A 17874-nucleotide genomic window follows, 5' to 3' on the forward strand; every position below is an offset into this window, starting at 1 on the left:
TCATCTGCAAACTTGGCAACAAAGCCATCTATTCCATCATCTAAATCATTTACTTACAGCATAAAAAGAAGTGGCCCCAACACCGACGCCTGCTGATCACCACCAGTCACTGGTAAACAATGAAAAGAAGATCCTTTTCTTCCCACACGCTGCCTCCTACCACTTAGCCAATGCCCTAATCATGTTAGTTACTTTCCTGTAAATACCATGGGCTCTTAGCTTGGTAAGCAGCCTCATGTGTGGCACCTTGTCAAAGGCCTTCTGAAAGTCCAAATATACAACATTCACTGCATCCCCTTTATCTATCCTACTTGTATTTTTCCTTAATGAATTCCATCAGGTTCATCAGGCAGGATTTTTCCTGAAGGAAACCATGCTGACTTTGTATTATCTTGTCCTGTGTCACCAAGTACTCCATCACCTCATCCTTAACAATTGACTCGAACATCTTCCCAACCACTGAGGTCAGGCTAACTGGTCTATAATTTCCTTTCTGCTGCCTTCCTCCTTTCTTAAAGAGTGGAGTAACATTTGCAATTTTCCAGTCCTCTGGCACCATGCCAGAGTCCAATGATTTCTGAAAGATCATTTCTAATGCCATGACAATCTCTAATGCTACCTCTTTCAGAACCCTAGGATGCAGTTCCTCTGGTCCGGGTGACTTATGTACCTTTATGACTTTCAGCTTTTTGAGCACCTTCTCTGTTGTAACAGTAACTGCACCCACTTCTCTTCCTTCACACACTACAATATCAGGCATGCTGCTGATGTCCTCCACAGTGAAGGCTGACACAAAATGCTCATTTAGTTCATCAGCCATCTCCCTGTTCCCCATTATTATTTCTCCTGCCTCATTTTCTAGTGGTCCTATATTCACCCTCATTTCTCTTATTTTTATACTTTGAAAAATCTTTTACTTTCCACTTTGATATTATTTGCTAGCTTGCTTTCATATTTAATCTTTTCCCTTCAATTGATTTTTAAGTTGCTCTCTGTAGGTTTTTTAAAACTTCCCAATCCTTTATCTTCCCACTAATCTTTGCTTTGTTTTATGCCCTTTCTTTTGCTTTTACAATGGCTTGGACTTTCCTTGTCAGCCATAGTTGTACTATTTTACCATTTGACTACTTACTTATTTTTGGAATACCTGTACATATGTCCTGCACCTTCCTCATTTTTCCCAGATATGCACGCCATTGCTGCTCTGCTGACATTCCTGCCAGCAACTCCTTCCAGCTTACTTTGGCCAACTCCTCTCTCATACCACTGTAATTTCCTTTACTCCACTGAAATACTGCTGCATCAGACTTTACTTTCTCCCTAGCAAATTTCAAGTTGAACACAATCATATTGTGATCACTGGTTCCTAAGGGTTCTTTTTCCTAAAGCTTCCTAATTGCCTCAGTCTCATTACATAACACCCAATCCAGTGTAGCTGATTTCCTAGTAGGCTCAATGTCAAACTTCTCTAAAAAGCCATCTCACAGGCATTCAACAAACTCACTCTCTTGAGATCCATTACCAACCTGGTTTTTCCAATCAACCTGCATGTTAAAATCTCCCACGACTACCATAACGTTGCCCTTTTGACTCACCTTTTCTATTTCCTGTTGTAACCTGTGGTCTGCCTCACAGCCACTGTTGGCAGGCCTGTATATAACTGCCATCGATGTCCTTTTACCCTTGCGGTTTCTTAACTCAACCCACAAGGATTCATCATCTTCCGATCCTATGTCACATCTTTCTACTGATTTGATGCCATTCTTTACCAGTAGGGCACGTGGCCAAGTGGTTAAGGCCTTCGTCTAGTGATCTGAAGGTCGCTAGTTCGAGCCTCAGCTGTGGCAGTGTGTTTGTGTCCTTGAGCAAGGCACTTATCCACTCATTGCTCTAGTGTCTGTGTGAGGAGTGGCGCCCCACACAGACTTACAAACTGCACCTTGTAAGGCATGAAAATGCCTGACGCAGGCCTCTCATGGTCTGAGTCGATGTTTCCTCCCTCCTTTGCCAGTAGAGCCACACCACCTCTGCCTACCTTCCTATCCCCCCGATACAATGTGTAACCTTGGACTTTCAGCTCCTAACTACAGCCATCCTTCAGCCATGAATGTATGAAGTGTGATTACAGTCCTGCGCATACAGCACACTCCATTACTTTAAGGCCACATTTGCATATTTCCAAATGGTGGCAAATTTAAACTCCTGTCTGAATACCACTCCATACAACTCAGAAGACATCTAAATTAGCATTCAATTGCCTTGAATCACTTACTGAAAGATACAATAAATACTGGAAGGGCTCCTGGAGGAATAGGTCACAGTGGGGAAGTGATTTTCTTAGTAATGAAGTCATAATGTCACAAAAAAGTACCGCACAGAAAAAGGCCTTTTGGCCCATCTAGCCCATATGGAGCCATTCAAACTGCCTATTCCCATCGACCTGCACCAAGACCATAACCCTCCATCCAAGTACCTATCCAAACTTTTCTTAAACGTTGAAATCGAGCTCGCGTGCACCACTTGCGCTAGCAGCTTGTTCAGCACTCTCACAACCTCTAGTGAAGAAGTTCCTGTCATGTTCCCCTTAAACTTTTCACTTTCACCCTTAAACCATGACCTCTAAATGTAGTCCCACCTATCCTTAGTGGAAACAGCCCACTACAATTTACCCTATCTATACCCTTCCTACTTTTGTATACCTCTATCAAATCTCCTCTCAGTCTTCTACATTCCAAGGAATGAAGTCCTAACCTATTCTAACTCAGGTCCTCCAGTCCCAGCAATGTCCTGGTAAATTTTCTCTGCACTTTTTCAACTGTATTTACATCCAATGTGATGAGTGATCCTGGTCCACATTCACTCTGAGTTCTAAATTCACGTGGATACATTTCAGTGTATTGATTTTTAAAGCATTTTAAAGGCTGATGACATCAGGATATTAGCTGATAAATTATTTTTGCTAAGTTTCATCAGAGAAAAAAACAGGCTTTGTACAAGCAAAAGTAATCGGGGATTGCTTGGATTGTAATCCAGAGCTTTGATTCATCTGTGCTTTATACTTTAATATCTTGAAAATCGGAAAGTACATTATAAAGAATCAATAGAGCTTTTTTTTTCTTTGCAGTAGTAGATATTATAAAGTACATCTGTCACTTCAAAAATGTAGTCTAGAGAAATGGGTTGTGTTTTAACACCTACCTCAAGAAACCTGAGAACAGTAAAAGCTGGAAATAGTCAGGAGGATCAGGTAACATCTGTGAAATCGGAAACACAGTTGATGTTTCAAGTCTACCTACTGTGTCTCATCACATTCTGAGATCCAGCCTTAGTGCTATGCTTTGCATTCACGAATATTTTTGACCTCACTATAACAGCAAAGTTTCTCTCACTCTGTATCTGAAAGCTGTCCTGGTCCGGACTTCTATGTTACCCTTAAGATAACATTCCTCCAGATTATTAGAACATAGAGTGTAGAACAGGACAGCACACCACAGGCCCTTCAGCCCATAATGTTGTGCTGACCTTTCTACACTAAGATTAATTTAACCTTTCCTTCCCTTTTAGTCCTCAATTTTCTCTCCTTTTTTTCTTTCCTCCGACCCCATCTCTCCAGAAAGTCTCATCTCTTACTGTGATTTCTTTATCTCTCTTGATCCCAAACAACCAGCTCTCAGCAGAAGCCTTTGCTTCATTCCCCTTCATTCTCAATGCATTAGTCATAGTCATACTTTATTGATCCCGGGGGAAACCTGGTAAGATGTTGAAATTCTCTTTGTGTCCATTTCTTTGGCCAAGATCTCCAGAATCCCTCCTCCTTGAAAAGACATTTTCATTCTCTCATTGCTACAGCCGAAAGTTCCCACTGCTCCAAAAGGGCAACAATTATACAAGTGCCTAAAGAAGAGCAGGGTGAAATTCCTGAATGACTATTGTCCAGTAGCACTCACAACAACTGTGATGAAGTGCTTTGAGAGATTGTTTATGGCTAGAATTAACTACTGCCTCAGCAAGGAGCTGGACCCACTGCAATTTGTCTGTCACAAAAACAGCGAACGTGATCTCATTAGCTCTTCATACAGCCTTGGATCACCTGGACAATACAAATACCTATGTCAGGATGCAGTTTATTGACTACAGCTCAGCGTTTAATACATTCATTCCTAAATTTCTAATTGAAAAACTCCAGAATCTGGGCCTCTGTACTTCCCTCTGCAACCGCACCTTCGACTTTCTAATTGGAAGACCACCTTCTGAGTGGATTGGAAATAACAGCTCCAGATTCCTCCCACATTCCAAAGACATACAGGTTAGGTTTTGTGAAATGTGGATGTGTGGCAGTACTGTGCAAAAGTCTTGGGCAAATATATATGGCTAGGGTGCCTAAGACTTTAGCACAGTACTTCAGCAATTTTAAGTATTGCATTGTACTGCTGCCATGATAAAACAAACTTCATGACATATATTTTGAGAGATGATAAATCCAGTTACAATATGGGTCACTACTTGTTAGGGGATGAGAAGCAGTGAGAGACAGGAGCTACAGGGAGATAGTCACCCCAAGGCTACAGGAGACTGATAAATGGCTGAGGGAAGGGAGAAAGTCAGATAGTGGAGAGCACCCTTGTGGCCATCCCCTTCAACAATATGTGCTCCATTTTGAGTGCTGTTGTGGGGGACAGCCTACCTGGGGGAAGCAACAGCAGCCGTGCCTCTGGCACTGAGTCTGGCTGTGCGCTCAGAAGGGCAGGGAAGTGAAGTAGCAGTAATAGGGGACTCAGGAGTCAGGCAGACAGATACTGTGGACGCAAAAAGGAAGCATGGATGGTAGTTTGCCTCCCAGGTGCCAGAGTCCCTGAAGTTTCTGAATGCATCTACAATATCCTGAAAAGGGAGGGTGGGCAGCCAGAAGTCGTGGTACACAATTGGTACTAACGACATAGATAGAAAAGAGGAAGAGGTCCTGAAAGTAGAATACAGGGAGACGGGAAGGAAGCCTAGAAGCAGGACCTCAAGAGTAGTAATCTCAGGATTACAGCCTGTGCCACATGACATTGAGGATAGGAATAGAATGAGATGGCAGATAAATGTGTGGCTGAAGAATTGTAGCAGGGGCTGGGATTCAGATTTCTGGATAATTGAGACCTCTTCTGGGGCAGGTGGGCCCTGTACAAAAGGTATGGGTTGCATATGAATCTGAAGGGGATCAATATTCTTATAGGCAGGTTTACTAGAGCTGTTGGGGGTGAAACCATAGAAACCATAGAAAAACTACAGCACAGAAACAGGCCTTTTGGTCCTTCTTGGCTGTGCCGAACCATTTTCTGCCTAGTCCCACTGACCTGCACACGGACCATGTCCCTCCATACACCTCCTATCCATGTATCTGTCCAATTTATTCTTAAATGTTAAAAAAAGAACCCGCATTTACCACCTCGTCTGGCAGCTCATTCCATACTCCCACCACTCTCTGTGTGAAGAAGCCCCCCCTAATGTTCCCTTTAAACTTTTCCCCCCTCACCCTTAACCCATGTCCTCCGGTTTTTTTCTCCCCTTGCCTCAGCGGAAAAAGCCTGCTTGCATTCACTCTATCTATACCCATCATAATTTTATATACCTCTATCAAATCTCCCCTCATTCTACGCTCCAGGGAATAAAGTCCTAACCTACTCAACCTTTCTCTGTAACTGAGTTTCTCAAGTCCCGGCAACATCCTTGTAAACCTTCTCTGCACTCTTTCAACCTCATTTATATCCTTCCTGTAATTTGGTGACCAAAACTGAACACAGTTAGATAATCGTCTGCACAATAGTCTAACCACAGGGTGGTTTAAACTAATACGGCAGAGGAATGGGAACGAGTATGATAGAACTGAGGATGAGGAAGCAGGTTTACAAGTAGATAATGGATGTAAAATGAATGTAAGTAAGGACAAGCCAGTGATTGAATACAAATGCAGACAAAGTAAAGAGTTAAATTGTACCACAGAGGCAAAATTCAAAAAGACAAATAATGCAGTACTGAAGATGCTATATTTAAGTGTGTGTAGCATTCAGAATAAGGTGAATCAACTTGTGACCCAATTAGAGTTCGGACGGTGTGATATTGTGCACATCACTCAGTCGTGGCTGAAAGAAATTCATAGTTGGGAACTTAACATCAAAAGATATACTTTGTCTCAATGCATTTTGGTAAAAGGAACAATAGTGCAGACTATTATCTAACTGGGGAGAAGGTTCAAATATCAGAGGTGCAGTGGGACTTAGGAGTCTTCATGCAAGACTCCCAGAAAGTCAGTTCACCGGTTGAGGCTGTGGTGAAGAAGCCCAAATGCAATGTTAGCCTTTATTTCAAAGGGAATGCAATATAAAAGCGAGGAGATAATGCCAAGCCTTTATAAGACACGAGTCAGGCTGCACTTGGAGAATTGTCTACAGTTTTGGGCCCCCTATCTCAGAAAGCATGGGTTATCATTGGAGAGAGTCCAGAAGGGTTCATGAGGATGATTTTTGGGGATGAAGGGGTTAACATATGAGGAGCATTTGGCAGCTTTGGGCCTGTACTCACTGAAGTTTAGAAGAATGTGTGGGAATCTTATTGAAACCTACCAAATGTTGAAAGGACTAGATAAGGTGGATGTGGAGAGTATGTTTCCTATGGTGGGGGTATCCAGAACTAGAGGGCACAGCCTCAAAACTGAGGGGTGAATCTTTAGAACAGACGTAAGGAATTTTTTTTTTAGCCGGAGAGTAGTGAATCTGCGGAATGCTCTGCCACAGACTGTGATGGAGGCCAAGTCCGTGAGTATATTTAAGGCGGAAGTTGATCGTTTCCTGATTGGTCAGGGCATCTTATGATATGGCGAGAAGACAGGTTGTACGGGGTTGAGTGGGATCCAGGATCAGCCATGATGGAACGGCAGAGCAGACTTGATGGACTGAATGGCCTAGTTCTGCTCCTATGTCTTATAGTCCTGTGGTGCTATGGAGATACAGTGAAAAGCTTGTCTTGCTTATGTAGATCAAATCATTACATGGTGCTTTGAGTTAGAATAAGGTAAAACAATAACAATGTAGAACAAAGTGCAGCTGCTACAGCAAAAGTGTAATTCAGGCAAACAACAAGGTGCAAGACCATAATTAGGTAGATTGTGAGGTTAAAAGTCCATCTAATCAAAGGGAACCATTCAACAGGCTTCTTACAGCAGAGTAGAAGCTGTCTTTGAGCTTGGTGCTTTGTGCTTTCAGGCTTTTGTATCTTCTGCTCAGTGGGAGGGGGAGAAGAGAAGATGTCTGGGGTGGGTGGGGTCTTTGATTATGCAGTTGTTTTCACTGAGGCAGTGAGAAGTGTAGACAAATTCCATGGATGGGAGTCTGGATGTGCTGAGCTGTGTCCACAACCCACTTCATTTTCTTGACACACACACCTATGTCAGGATGCAGTTCATTGACTATAGCTTAGCATTTAATACCATCATTCCCCAACCCTGATTGAGAAGTTGCAGAACCTGGGCCTCTGTACCTCTCTCTGCAATTGGATTCTTGACTTCCTAACCGGAAGACCACAATTTGTGCGGATTGGTAATAACATCTCCTCCTCGCTGACGATCAACACTGGTGCACCTCAGGGGTGTGTGCTTAGCCCACTGCTCTACTCTCTATACACCCATGATTGGGTGGCTAGGCACAGCTCAAATACCATCTATAAATTTGCTGATGATACAATCATTGTTGGTAGAATCTCAGGTGGTGATGAGAGGGCGTACAGGAGTGAGATATACCAACTAGTGGAGTGGTGTCACAGCAACAACCGGGCACTCAACGTCAGTAAGACGAAAGAGCTGATTGTGGACATCAGAAAGGGTAAGACACATACCAATCTCCACAGAGGGATCAGAAGTGGAGAGAGTGAGCAGTTTCAAGTTCCTGGGAGTTGAGACCTCTGAGGATCTAAACTTGTTGAATAATTACTTTGGTTCTGTCTTCACTAAGGAGGACATAAATAATCTTCCAGAAATAGTAAGGGACAGAGGGTCCAGTGAGATGGAGGAACTGAGTGAAATACTTGTTAGTAGGGAAGTGGTGTTAGGTAAATTGAAGGGATTGAAGGCAGATAAATCCCCAGGGCCAGATGGTCTGCATCCCAGAGTGCTTAAGGAAGTAGCCCAAGAAATAGTGGATGCATTAGTGATAATTTTTCAAAACTCGTTAGATTCTGGACTAGTTCCTGAGGATTGGAGGGTGGCTAATGTAACCCCACTTTTTAAAAAAGGAGGGAGAGAGAAACCGGGGAATTATAGGCCGGTTAGCCTAACGTCGGTGGTGGGGAAACTGCTGGAGTCAGTTATCAAGGATGTGATAACAGCACATTTGGAAAGCGGTGAAATGATCGGACAAAGTCAGCATGGATTTGTGAAAGGAAAATCATGTCTGACGAATCTCATAGAATTTTTTGAGGATGTAACTAGTAGAGTGGATAGGGGAGAACCAGTGGATGTGGTATATTTGGATTTTCAAAAGGCTTTTGACAAGGTCCCACACAGGAGATTAGTGTGCAAACTTAAAGCACACGGTATTGGGGGTAAGGTATTGGTGTGGGTGGAGAATTGGTTAGCAGATAGGAAGCAAAGAGTGGGAATAAACGGGACCTTTTCAGAATGGCAGGCGGTGACTAGTGGGGTACCGCAAGGCTCAGTGCTGGGACCCCAGTTGTTTACAATATATATTAATGACTTGGATGAGGGAATTAAATGCAGCATCTCCAAGTTTGCGGATGACACGAAGCTGGGTGGCAGTGTTAGCAGTGAGGAGGATGCTAAGAGGATGCAGGGTGACTTGGATAGGTTGGGTGAGTGGGCAAACTCATGGCAGATGCAATTTAATGTGGATAAATGTGAAGTTATCCACTTTGGTGGCAAAAATAGGAAAACAGATTATTATCTGAATGGTGGCCGATTAGGAAAAGGGGAGGTGCAACGGGACCTGGGTGTCATTATACACCAGTCATTGAAAGTGGGCATGCAGGTACAGCAGGCGGTGAAAAAGGCGAACGGTATGCTGGCATTTATAGCGAGAGGATTCGAGTACAGGAGCAGGGAGGTACTACTGCAGTTGTACAAGGCCTTGGTGAGACCACACCTGGAGTATTGTGTGCAGTTTTGGTCCCCTAATCTGAGGAAAGACATCTTTGCCATAGAGGGAGTACAAAGAAGGTTCACCAGATTGATTCCTGGGATGGCAGGTCTTTCATATGAAGAAAGACTGGATGAACTGGGCTTGTACTCGTTGGAATTTAGAAGATTGAGGGGGGATCTGATTGAAACGTATAAGATCCTAAAGGGATTGGACAGGCTAGATGCGGGAAGATTGTTCCCGATGTTGGGGAGGTCCAGAACGAGGGGTCACAGTTTGAGGATAGAGGGGAAGCCTTTTAGGACCGAGATTAGGAAAAACTTCTTCACACAGAGAGTGGTGAATCTGTGGAATTCTCTGCCACAGCAAACTGTTGAGGCCAGTTCATTGGCTATGTTTAAGAGGGAGTTAGATATGGCCCTTGTGGCTACAGGGGTCAGGGGGTATGGAGGGAAGGCTGGGTTCTGAGTTGGATGATCAGCCATGATCATAATAAATGGCGGTGCAGGCTCGAAGGGCCGAATGGCCTACTCCTGCACCTATTTTCTATGTTTCTATGTTTCTATATCGATGTAGGACCATAGAACACGACAACACAGAAAACAGGCCATTCAGCCCTTCTAGTCTGTGCTGAAACTTTATTCTGCCAGTCCCATTGACCTGTACCCAGTCCATAACCCTCCAGACTGCTCTCATCCATGTATCTACCCAATTTGTTTTTAAAACTTAAGAGTGAGCCCACATTTACCACATCAGATGACAGCTCATTCCACACTCCCACCACACTCTGAGTGAAGAAGTTCCCCCCTAATGTTCCCCCTAAACCTTTCCCCTTTCACCCTAAAGCTATGTCCTCTCGTATTTAACTCTCCTAATTTAAGTGGAGAGAACCTACTCGCATTTACTCTGTCTATACCCCTCAAAATTTTGTAAACCTCTATCAAATCTCCCCTCATTCTTCTACGCTCCAAGGAAAAAAGTCCTAACCTGTTCAATCTTTCTCTGTAACTCAACTCCTGAAGACCTGGCAACATCCGAGTAAATCTTAATTGTAGTTATAAAGAAAGCAAGACAGCAGCTATACTTCATGAGGAGTTTGAAGAGATTTGGCATGTCAACAAATACACTCAAAAACTTCTATTGATGTACTGTTTTACTGTGGAGAGCATTCTGACCGGCTGCATCACTGTCTGGTATGGAGGGGCTACTGCACAGGACCGAAAGAAGCTGCAGAAGGTTGGAAATCTAGTCAGTTCCATTTTGGGTACTAGCCTACAAAGTACCCAAGATGCCTTCAGGGAGTGGTGTCTCAGAAAGGCAGCGTCTGTTATTAAGAACCTACTGCGCCTAGGGCATGCCCTTTTCTCACTGTTACCATCAGGTAGGAGGTACAGAAACCTGAAGACACACACTCAGCGATTCAGAAACAGCTTCTTCCCCTCTGCCATCCGATTCCTAAATGGACATTGAAACCTTGGACACTTCCTTACTTTTTTAAAATATACAATATTTCTGATTTTTGCATGTTTTTTAATCTATTCAATATACATATGCTGTAATTTATTTATTTATTATTTTATTTATTATTTTTTCTATATTATGTATTGCATCAAACTGCTGTTGCTAAGTTAACAAATTTCACGTCAAATACCAGTGATAATAAACCTGATTTTGATTCTTACATAGAAAACCTACAGCACAATACAGGCACTTTGGCCCATAAAGTTGTGCCGAACATGTCCCTACCTTAGAAATTACTAGGGTTACCCATAGCCCTCTATTTTTCTAAGCTCCATGTACCTATCCAAAAGTCTCTTAAAAGACCCTATCGTATCCACCTCCACCACCGTTGTTGGCAGCCCATTCCATGCACTCACCACTCTCTGCATAAACAACTTACACCAGACATCTCCTCTGTACCTATTCCCCAGCACCTTAAACCTGTGTCCTCTTGTGGCAGCCATTTCAGCCTTGGGAAAAAAACCTCTGACTATCCAGACGATCAATGCCTCTCATCATCTTATACACCTCTATCAGGTCACCTCTCATCCTCCGTCGCTCCAAGGAGAAAAGGCCGAGTTCACTCAACCTGCTTTCATAAGGCGTGCTCCCCAATCCAGGCATCTCTCCCGCACCCTTTCTATGGTTTCTACGTCCTTCCTGTAGTGAGGCGACCAGAACTGAGCACAGTACCCCAAGTAGTCACATGCGGAGCCCTAATACACCCAGATGTGTGATGAATATTCACTTTTCAGGGCCCCAGAGGCTTATTGCTCAACTCAGTTTTCTAGTACAGCAACATGGCCTTTCCAAAGGGTCAGAATTGTTTGTGACAAAGTTAGAGTTCTAACAAATATTCCTCGCTCAGCTTCTTTTTGTAAACAAGAAGCAGTGTTCAGTTCTTAATGTTAATTGCAAGAACTTAAAAGGACATCTGGGCTAGCTGCTATCGGATGTGGTTTGCAAAGTGAAATGACCACAAAACTCCTTGTCTGCATTAGCCAAATGCAAGACAATGGGACTATGTTAATTTTCCTGCTTTAAATTAGTTAACTACAGCTATGTTAGTTGCACCATTGCCTCCAGAATCTTTGAGACTACCTGTGTAAACTACTTTGTTCCAGCAAAGGTATCTGGTAAACATCACATACAGATGATATCTTTTAGTAGCAAAAGCGATTAAATATTAGAAAGTATTGGGGATTGTTAGAAATAACAGAAAGAACAAAATTCATTCTTCAGTCTTTGATTTCTGCGATGGACGACTCATTCATCTGCAACTTGTTAGATTGTTATTTTATTTCGTAAGAATTGTACCCGCATTTGGAAATCCTGTGATTTATAAATCTTTTTAAAATTAGAAATATTTTATAAATTAAAACTCTCTGTAAATATTAAATATGTATTAACTGTCTAAATTTAAATGTGTATCGTTAAAAACAAAATAAAGAGTGTTTAAACGACTTCTTTTCTGGAAGTATCATCTGTTTGGTAGGGAGGGGTGACCCACCACTCAAGCAGTGGGTATTAGTGGCGAGACATCACTGCAGAGACTAGACAGGGAAGTAAGCAATTCCTGAAGAGTAGGTGGATAATTTATAACCTCACCATAGTGAGGGCACCTGTAGGTATCTATATCAGATAGGGCTTAAAATCTTCTTTTGAATTTAGGGCTTTGTGCACAGGGGCCCTAATACCATCACAGGAGAATTCCAAGTAGAAACGAAGAGATTGCAGACATTTTACACAGACAGCACCCAAGGGCAGGATTGAACCCTGTTTTCTGAAACTGTGAGGCAGCAGTAAGTGATCAAATGGTTGATTAGTGTAACTTCTACTTCCCTGGTTTGCACTGAATTCTCATAAACTGTGTTGCTGTGAAAACATTGAACTGAAATCCCTGTAACTGAAGTTTTAAAAAGTGGAACTTAATGTGTCCCTTTAACACATTTTGGAACAAACCTGGATAATTAGCCTGTGATACCATTTCACCCATAACACTTAAAAGCTTATCTATTTCCACAACTCCCTGGGCGATTCCCATGCATAGCACAACAACCCAGTTCCAAATTTTGTTTTCACATGAGACTTTCCAACATTTACAAATGTACCTTTGGGTGAACTAACAGAAGAATTTTTAGCCAATTGATTTGACAAGGTATATTTATCAAAAATAATACCCACGCAATCACAGACATCCCACGTCTCCCGGAAGTTCTGGGAGTCTCCCGCATATTAATAGTGGCTTCCTGATGCCCGCAAATTATATGCAATATCCCGGAAATCAATTTTTTTGAGAGCGAGCGAGAGAGAGAAAGCAAGAGAGAATGCGAGAGCGACCACGAGAAAGCAAGCGAGAGCGCGAGAAAGAGAGAGCGCGAGAGTGACCACGAGAGAGAGCGCGAGCAAGAGCGCACCATGGCAGAGTGTTCCAAAAAAAGAAAATATAAAATGTACATCACCCCAGACTACCCTAAAGTGTACCCCTGCCAAATAGGGGTCAAAATAGTGACAGTGTTGCACGCTGCGCTGTTTGCAACAGTGACTTCTCTATTGCCCAAATGACTGTAAGAGACATGTTGAGGTGAGTTTAACAGGTGTCATTCATTCATTAGCATAGCTAACATTATTTAAGCTAGCTGGCTAGCTGCTAAGGAGCTACTCTATTGCAGACATCCCACCTCTCCCGGAAGTTTCGGGAGTCTCCCGCAAATTGATGGTGCTACTTCCCTGAAATGAGTTTCTGCAGGGTGGGATGTCTGCAATCAGAAGGCTCCTCCAAGTGGACCACAACCTTGTTGTAGGGTTTGGAGGCTTGCGTGCTTCAATGACCTGGAGAGAGATATTGTCTGGAATCAGGGCGTTGTGCTTTGGCTCTTAGTAGGGTCACCCATACCAAATAGGTCAAAAGGTAGAGGACAGACTAAGAGTGGTCCACTGGTCCTCTAGGTTTGGGGGTTCAGCTTAGGCCTAACAACCTGACTTGTCAAAAAACAGTTGTTACAGAAACAGCAATGAAGAATCCTTCTATACAGAGATGGAGGACCTTCATTGCTGTCCTAAATGTAATGGTGTAATGGTCAGTAAGGAAGTAATACACAAACTACATTGTTCAAGTTCATGCAGTATATTGAAAAATTGGGGAGGAGGTTGTGTAACAGAGAATAGTTAAACTTAGAAAACAAATTTATTCCCTGGAGCTTTTCAGAGATATGACTTGTTTTCCATTGGTCAGTCACTGTATATGTCCTGCTGACCATGCACTGTTTCCATTTCCTGTGTTGATTTTCGGCCAGACGTCCCATTCAGATGCATTAAAAGCATCTGTGTTCCTGTAATTGTTAGCCTTGCATTCCCTTGATACTCCCGTTCCATGTTATTTATAATTACTCTGCAGATATGGGAAATGGTTATACTCCTTTGCTGCTGAGCTTTGGTACTCCAGTTTAACATGTGCTGTGATTAACATCCGGGTGAGTGGGAGAGGGGAGATCATCTGGCATGGTACAGATGTGACTGAGAAAATGATGTTTCAATCGCTGAGTGACATCCAGAAATGTGCTCTCGTTGATGAACACAGTATGAACTTTTCCTGGAGGCTACAATTAAGTTTGGAACTCTGTAATAAAAGATGGTGGGAAAATGGAGAAAGAAAAACAAACAATGCGTTTGGTCCTTCAGACCTGCTGAGTTTATCCGGCATGTTGTGTGTTCGTCTCAAAGTTCTATCATCTGTAGTTTTTACTTTGATCTTAGAATTTGTGATTTACTTGTTCTAGCCAAGAATCTACCCTGCTGATCATCAATACCACACCATTCCTTCACATTACAAGAGATCATAAAGTCATAGAGTACTACAGCCCAGAAACCGGTCCTTTGGCCCATCTAGACCACGCCAAGTTATTATTCTGCCTCTTTCTTCCGACTCACCCCGGATCATTGCCCTCCAGACCGCTCACGTCCATATCCAAGCTTCCCTTAACCGTTGAAATCAAACCACTACTTCGGCTGGAATTCCGATTCATGCTCACACCACCTTAGACTCCCCATAAATATTTCACCTTTCACCCTTAACCAATGACCTCAAGTTCTAGTCTCATATAATCTCAGTGGAAAAGAACCTGCTTGTGTTTACTCTATCTATACCTCTCATAAATTTGTATACCTCTGTCAAATTTCCACTTATTCTCCTATGCTCCAGGAAATAAAGTCCTAACCTATTCAACTTTTCCCTATAACTCAGGATATAAAATGTAGATCTTGGTTTCTGTTTTAACTGTGTGTCTGCTATCAGTATTCAGTTTAGTAGTTACATTATGGGGGTGAGGTATGGCAGAGGAGCACTGGTTAAATATGGGACATGTAATTCAGAAATTTGTATGAATAATCCAGAAATCTGCATTTAAATCATGTAAACTGTGAAATTTAAATACAATAAGTATTCTGGAAACTAGTCTAGTCTAACTTATTCCTATGGTTGAAAATAATCTGGAAACGAACTAGTCAGAGAAACGATAATTACAAAAGCTAATGTGCTGCCATTAAAAATGTTCAGAAACATCTTTCAAGGGAGGAAAGCTGTTTCCTTTACCTCGTTCAGCTTATAAGCAACTCCAGACCTACCAATTAGACTCTAAAATGGCCTATCTATCCACTCACATGTAGGTGGCTTAATTATGTCTCTCAAAAAACATTGAGAATATCCGAACTTGTCACAAGTACCTTTGCTCAGATACTGACAAACGAATAGATGCAAAAAAACAGTATCTTTATTTTAAATGGTGCATGTTCCGATCAACAGTTGAAATGATTTCTCATCTAAAACCTTTACATATTAATGTCTTGCTACTGATCTAACTCAGCTGACTCCCCTGTGTGGTATGCTGGACATATGATTCCAATGTCAAAGCCAGATTGAAAACTCTGCCCTCATTGTGGTATGTGAAAGGTGCAATTGGGTAGGCATCCGTCAATTTTACTGAAACAAGTACTCTATTGCTATTATGGAGATCTTGCTGTGCAGGAACTAACATTTAATATTAAACATACCTCATCGACGTTCTGGGATAATGGAAGGCAGTAAATAAATAGAGACTTATTTATTAGAGCAAACGTGGAACTGAAGTATACAAGTTCAGGTTTGTCATTGAACCATACATAGGATTCATCATCACCAGTATGAGCCATGTTGAATGACAGAGGCGATCTTGGTCCCATGGCCATGACTGTTCTTGGCAAATTTTTCTACTGAAGTGGGTTGCCATTGTCTTTACTAGTGTACTGGTTAGCACAATGTTTTACACTACCAACGACCTGGATTCAATTCCCACCACTGAGTTTGTATGTTCTCCCTGTGACTTGTGTGAGTATTCCCTGGGTGCTCTGGTTTCCTCCCTCATCCCAAAGATGAACAGTTTGGTAGGTTAATCGGTCATTGTAAATTGTCCTGTGATTAGGACAGGATTAAATCGGGGATTACTGGGCGGCACTGCTCAAAGGGCAGGCAGGGCCTATTCTGTGCTGTATCTCAATGGATAAATTAATAAGTAAATAAATAAAATGAGACAGTGACCCCAGTCATTATCAATACTTCAGAGATCATCTGCCTGGTGTCAGTGGTCGCATAACCAGGACCTGAGGTGTGTACTAGTTGCCCATACGACCATCTCAACACCTGCTCCATTGGCTTCACGTGACCCCGACTGGGGGGGGAGGGCACCTAACAAAGGTGACTTGCAGACTTGCGGAGGTAAGGAGAGCCTTACACCTCCTTTGGTAGAGACGTATCTCCACCCCGCCACCCAACAGAGCAATATAAATAATAGTATTTTAAACTGTTACTTCTTTTACATAAGCTCTGAAGTATGATTTTTTGAAAGATGAAAAGAATGGTAACATTAGTTGTTAAATTGAGTTCAATTAATCTGGAAACACACACCTTGGCATGTATTGTCCTTTCTAAATTTCTATAAAAAAGTGCTTTCGCATATTTCACTCTGTCTTCTTAAAACAAAAGGTGTTGTCTTCTAGGCTGAAATGAATTTTATTGGCAATTGATGGTTGGCCCAGTATTTGTGGGGCTCAGAGCTGGTATCAGTGCTGTGTGGTTCTGTGAACAGGTGAACGATTATGTATAGTTTACGGAGAGGTGTTTACTTATTGATAAACATTCATGTCAACAGCAGAATCTTCACAATTAAGGAGCTTTTATTTACTACATTTCAATAGTCACCAGGAGTTACTCTATAGACTTCTCAGTTTTATGTTTTGAATCAACTTTTTCAAAAATCTTGTATGTTTTTTCCAAAACCTTTTTCCCCAGCTGAACTCACTGCCCCTTGGATGATAGGTTAGACCATAAGACTGTAGGAGATGGTCAGACAGGATTTTGGGCCATTCAGCCGTCAGTCTGCTTTGTCTTTCAATCACGGCCGATTTACTAGTCCCTCTCAAATGTATCCTTCTGCCTTCTCCCTGTAACCTTACTAATCAAGACCTGTCTACCTCCACTTAGAATGCACCCAATGACCTGGCCCCCACAGCCATCAGTGGCTATAAATTATGATTATGATTATCATTATGAGGACACCAATCCCCTTTTATTGTCATTTAGTAATGCATGCATTAAGAAATGATAAAAATGTTTTTCCAGAATGATATCACGAAAACACACAACAAACCGACTTAAAAACTAACAAAACCTACATAATTATAACATATAGTCACAACAGTGCAAAGCAATATCATAATTTGATAAGAACAGACCATGGCACAGTAAAAGTCTCAGAGTCTCTCGAAAGTCCCATCATCTCATGCAGGTGGTAAACCTCCAGCGCCGCCAACTTGTCAATGCAGCATCCCGGAAGCATCCGACCACATTCCGACTCCGAGTCCGTCCGAAAAACTCCGAGCCTCCGACCCACCTCTTCGACACTGAGCACCGAGCATCATCTCTGCCGAGTGTTTCGACCCCTGACCCGGCAACAGGAGATATGCAAAGCCGAGGATTTGGGGCCTTCGTCTCCGGAGATTCTCGATCGCACAGTAGCAGTGGCAGTGAAGCAGGCATTTCAGAAGTTAATCCAGATGTTCCTCTGCGCTTTCTCACAGCTGTCCCCATCAAATCCAGATTGTGCACGGCCCCCCTAATTACACATATCGATATTCATTCGGAACGGCCGCGCGTGCTGTCTCACTACTTTCTGGCTAAGGAAATTGCTCTTCATCTCTGTTCCAAAGGGACATC

Source organism: Mobula hypostoma, chromosome 4, assembly GCF_963921235.1.
Source record: "Mobula hypostoma chromosome 4, sMobHyp1.1, whole genome shotgun sequence".
Lineage (NCBI taxonomy): Eukaryota > Metazoa > Chordata > Chondrichthyes > Myliobatiformes > Myliobatidae > Mobula > Mobula hypostoma.